Below are 5297 nucleotides of genomic sequence, written 5' to 3'. Positions count from 1 at the left end.
GGACGGAGGACTGATGTCTTCTGATGGTGCTTGTTCTGCTCGGGGGAAATGGCCTTGACCCACAGGGCCCCAGTGTGGCTTGGGAGGGGCCGGCTGGTTAGGCCCTTTCACTGACCAGCATGGGAACCGTCCTCACTCTCCAGGCTGGTAGGAGAGTTCCCAGGGCTCTGGCTTGCCCCGGGATTAGGTAGGAGAGTTCCCAGGGCTGTGGCTTGTCCTGGGATTAGGTAGGAGAGTTCCCAGGGCTGTGGCTTGCCCCGGGGCTAATCTAATCTGTGCAAGCTCCTCTGCATACTGCATACTGCCCGGGCTCGCAAGGTTGGTCTTTGTTGTTTCCACAACTGTTGCTGTTCTTCCACCATCATAGAGCTGTGCCACCCTGGGCAGGGCCCTTGGTCTCTTCTGGGCCTCAGTTTCCCCACCTGATTGCAACCGGCAGCATCCAGACAGCTGGGGAAAAGAGTCTTGGGTACAGAAAACGAAACTCTTCAGGGTCTGGCCTCAAGCTCTTAACATCAGAGGATTAAAAGGACAATGGCGGTGAAATGGTGTCTGGGAAGCTGCCCACGCTGTAGAGGAAGGACAGGCTGCCAGGGGAGCAGCTGCCCGCACGGGTGCCGGGAGGGAAACGGGCCGGGGAGATGGAATGGGCGGGCTGGGCAGTGAGGTGGCCAGAGACTTGAGCACACGCTAACCATGAGAGACACTTGAGCACACGCTAACCATGTGTTATATTCGAGATTCGCAGGGCCGCAGGACAGAGAGGCAGAGTCACCGAGGCTGTAATTATCAAAAGGAGTTTTATTGTCTAGCTCGAGCTAGGGTCCGAACCCACAGAGTGCCAGCGCAGTGGCCTCTTCCTCGGGCAGGGACCCCCTTTGTGTGCTAGTGACCCTTTTATAGCTAAGTTGTTTGCACACTGATCCTGCATCCGCCCCCACAGTGATTCTTACTTCATCCTGCCCCTGACAGGCTCTAACCTGTTCCGGGTCCTCGCTGAGAGACTCCGGGTTCCGCGTTCTTTGTCTTTTTCCTCTGCATCCCATAATGCACTCATAATGCCCTGTGGTTAGCAAACAAGCAGTAAACAGAAGCTGGAAGGTGCCCATTGTCCTTATAGCCCAGTATGTTACACATGGACCCCGCCCAAACAATTTGACCTCAATTTCCTCACCTGTCAACTGGAAAGACAACAGCATCTACCTCATATTGTGCGTGCGGATTAAGTGAGATATAAAATGGAGTGTCTGGTTAGTGGTGGCCACAGTGTCCACGCTCGGGTTACTATTGTTACTGACCACCATGGCTCCTATGCAACAGCCGAGCAGGCAGGGTCTTTGCCTCAGGCTTAGCCCACAGGTGCTGTGGCTACACCTCCGGAATCAGCTAAACGAGGACAGCCCTGCCTGCCTTCTCCCCGCCTCCTCCTCCGCCAGTCTCCCTGCAGGGCCTACCGGGGGAGCTGTGTCAGGAGCACACAGTGCTGTCATTCTGCAGGGAAAGGCAGGATCCGGGAAGGCTTCTCAGAGGAGGTGACGGAGAATCAAGGGCTTGTGGTGAATGACCGTATCTTAGTCAGTTCAGGCTGCTAGCACAAAATGCCATAACCTGGGTAACTTATAAACAATAAAAATCTATTTCTCGAATTTCTGGAGGCTGGGGAGTCCACGGTCAAGGTGCGACAGAGTCAGTGTCTGCTGAGGGTCCTCTTCCTGGTTCACAGGTGGGGCGTTCTCTGTGTCCTCTCGTGGCTGAAGGGGCAGCCAGCTCGCGCGGGCCTCCTTCCTAAGGGCACTGGTCCCATTCACGGGGCTCCACCCTCACGGCCTAATCCCCTCCCCAAAGGCCCCGCCTCTTAGCACTGGCACAGTGGGGACCGGGGCTCAGCACACGAATTTGGGAGGGACACCAACATTCAGACCACAGGGAAGGAAAGGCAGCTGGATTCCAGAACCTTTTAAAGGAGTCGGGGGCACAGCAGAGATGCGTAGGAGAGAGGGAAGGCAGGGTTTTCCTCCTGATCTGCAACCAAAGGCCTGCAGGCTACAGCCTGTGGTCAACCTGAGCCTCTTTTTGCAGGACTTGCAAGATAGGGACAGTTTTCACAACCAACATTTGACATTGATTTGACAATGGAAACACTATCAAGTGTTAAGTAAAATATTATCTCAAAAAATTTCCATTTTTCTCATGTGTAGACCTGTAGGACAAAAATAATTAGACCCAATCATTATATTTTGAATTTTGTTGATAAAAAATTTGAGAAAGAAATTTTTTTTCTCTCTTGTTACGTAAGGACCTAAACAACAGTCTTGATTTTGCCTTTTTGGCTTGCAAAGCTTAAATTATTTACTATAACTGGCCACTGACAGAAAAAGCTTGTTGACTCCCATCTTAAACTCTGAGAAGAGAAAGAATATATTTTTCTCTCACAGAGCACCTACTGCATGTCAAGGAAAGTGCCAGCGCTTTCAGACACAGGGTTATCTTTTTAATCCAGACCATGACTTTGCAAATTTTACAAACGATGCAAGGAGGTCAAACCACCCTCTAAAGTCACAGGACGAGCCTTAACTGAAGTGGGGTTTGAACCTGGACCTTCTTGTTCTGGAGCCCGCCTTTTGCCTACTCCATTTCCACCCTGCTTGAGCCCACAGGATCACAGCCAGGTAATTTTTATTTATTTATTTATTTATTTTGAGACAGTTTCACTTTGTTGCCCAGGCTAGAGTGAGTGCCGTGGCGTCAGCCTAGCTCACAGCAACCTCAAACTCCTGGGCTCAAGCAATCCTCCTGCCTCAGCCTCCCGAGTAGCTGGGACTATAGGCATGTGCCACCATGCCCGGCTAATTTTTTCTTTTTTTTTTTTTTTTTTTTTTTTTTTTTTCTCCCCTCCCTGCCCCTAATTTTTTCTATATATATATATTATTTGACCAATTAATTTCTATTTATAGTAGAGATGGGGTCTCACTCTTGCTCAGGCTGGTTTCAAACTCCTAGCCTCGAGCAATCCTCCCGCCTCAGCCTCCCAGAGTGCTAGGATTACAGGCGTGAGCCACCGCGCCCGGCCACAGCCAGGTAATTTTGAGACACACAGGTGAGGATTGCCACTATCCTTTCGCTCATTCCATTGATTCTGTTATTAAAATCTTAAAACAGCCGTTCTGACTAAAATCATCTGGGCATTTCTAGGTCTCCAATCTCTCCCTTTCAGCTCTGGTATTGCCAACTTGAACTTCAGCGTCATTTCCTGGGTTCTCTGCATAGACCCTTGCCAGACCAGGGGTCCTAGAATCCCATCCCTCCACAATGGGCGTAGCGCATGGTAGAGGACAGACAGGGAAAGGTGTGGTCTCAAAAACACGCCAGCACCGGCCTCCGCTTCCCAGAACGTCTCTCCCCGGGGCCTGGGGCAGGAGGTCCGCCCCGCGCGCAGTCAGAGCTCTGGGCAGTACGAGACACACGTGGGTCCTGCGGCCCTCCCAGCAACCTGACCACGCCAGAATAAATTTTAGAAAACTTAATGGAAAAAGCAACAACACGCACATTGAGAAAACAAATCCGAGCGCCCCGGCGTGTGTTCGGATGCAGGCTGGCGGGTGACAGTCATCTTTATTAACTTTGCATCCCGGGCTGACTTTCAGTGACGGCACAATGATCATAGCCGGGCGATCGATACCTCATTAATGGCAAAGCCCCCGAGAGGGAACCGCGAACCCGGGCCTTTCTGAGATGCATTTCTCTCTCTCTTTTTTAGGTTTCTTTGCTCGTGGTGCAGAGGGAAACACCGCACACTTGCCCCCGACAAACAAACAAAACCCTCGGGGTTGGGGGGATCTCACGCCTGCACGCAGCGGTTAGCTCTGCCAGCCCAGTGCCCCTGTCTTTCCCTGGTATACGCCCGGGGAAGGGAGACATGTAGAAGTTTCCCATTTCTCTCTGATGTCAGAGATGTTTTAGCCAGCTGGGGGCAGAATTACATTCTAGAAATTATAGGAGGATGAGGGTAAAAAAAAAAAAAAAGTGAATATTACAAATACAGTAGTCTTTCGGATTCCGATCTTCGCTATTAATGCATTATAAAACAACTTAAAAAATCCTATCAGGAGAAGTGATGTTTGAAGCCACGGTATATTTTAAAAGTGTCAGGACATGGGCAAGTTTACATTTGACAAGCAATTTAAATATTTCAATATATTTTATATCTTTAAAAAAAAAATTGCCAGGATCAAAACCTAGATGAAACTCTTTCATTTGGTACCTGGGTAGGAAAACATTGAGTTGCAAATCTTCTTGACAATGTGGATTCTGGGTGTTACATAACCATTTTTAATCTTCTGAAATATTTCATTGCCTGGGACAGCAAATCGGGGATCGGTATTGTGTGCTTTAAATTCATTTGTCTTAACACCCTTTCCCTTTCTTGTTCTGCTTTGATGGTCTGATTACTTCTCTACATAAATATAAGCCTGAATTCATTCTGGGTATGAGCCTTATCTCTTTCCTCAGTGGCGATATGGGATTCAGAGGGCCTTTTCTTTTTTCCCCCTGTGCTTTAAAGTGAATTTAGTAGCGAATGGTGTCTACTGTTTTAGAAAAGCCCATTTATTTCTCCCTATAATCAGAGCGGCACAGACAACGGAGCCCGGCGTTTCCTCATTTCAGGTTCAGGCGCAGCGAAGATTTATTGAGCATCTACTACGATCCGGACACCCCGTTAGGCATGGCCCTGCTAGCAGGAGTGAGGTGCACACCACTGCCCTTCCCGGCTCACCTGTAGTAGCTCATTTAGGTCTGTTTGGTTGCCTGCACCAAGGAAGACGATTAACTTGCCCCCTGGGCTCCTCGAGGGAGCGGGAGGCCGGAATCCAGGTTGTCTGAGTCCGGCTCTTCCTTGCCTGGGGCCAGGTCCGGCAGCAGCAGTGAGTTGGGGTGGGGAGGAAAAGCCGGGTCAGGCTAACGGCAGCAGCTGGGGCCCCTGGGGCCAGGGCGGTGGGTGAGTGGCGGGTCCCTCGCCTTGCGCTTCCTCCTGGGCTCATCTCCGGGTTGGTGGTGGCAGGGGCAGGGCTGCGGGATGTGCAGAATCAGCTTCTGAGTCATTCTAGATGGCCGTGGAAAACCTTCCCCTGTGACATTTTATCTCTTCCAAAATTCCTTTTGCGCATTCCTTCCTTCTCTTTTTTCTTGGATCTGTCAACCAAAAAGTCCCCAAATCAGTGGGAGGCCACCCCTTACCCAACTCTCCAGCGCCGTGAAGGACCAAGCCCCACGGAAGGGCCACTCTGCGCACGGCTCCC

The 5297-nt window shown here is 50.5% G+C and overlaps 1 long non-coding RNA gene across 1 annotated transcript; it reads left to right on the top strand.

Annotated features, from left to right (window-relative positions):
- Positions 1 to 2537: 2537 nt before the first annotated feature.
- Positions 2538 to 4483, top strand: LOC142871365 (uncharacterized). Its single transcript, XR_012919611.1, has 3 exons — positions 2538 to 2669; positions 2955 to 3097; positions 3758 to 4483. It is a non-coding gene; the product is annotated as an uncharacterized LOC142871365 (long non-coding RNA).
- Positions 4484 to 5297: the final 814 nt, after the last annotated feature.

The sequence above is a fragment of the Microcebus murinus genome, chromosome 6 (assembly GCF_040939455.1).
Source record: "Microcebus murinus isolate Inina chromosome 6, M.murinus_Inina_mat1.0, whole genome shotgun sequence".
Lineage (NCBI taxonomy): Eukaryota > Metazoa > Chordata > Mammalia > Primates > Cheirogaleidae > Microcebus > Microcebus murinus.
Note: the sequence above shows the minus strand (reverse complement) of the source record. Positions and strands in the feature narration are given on the sequence as shown.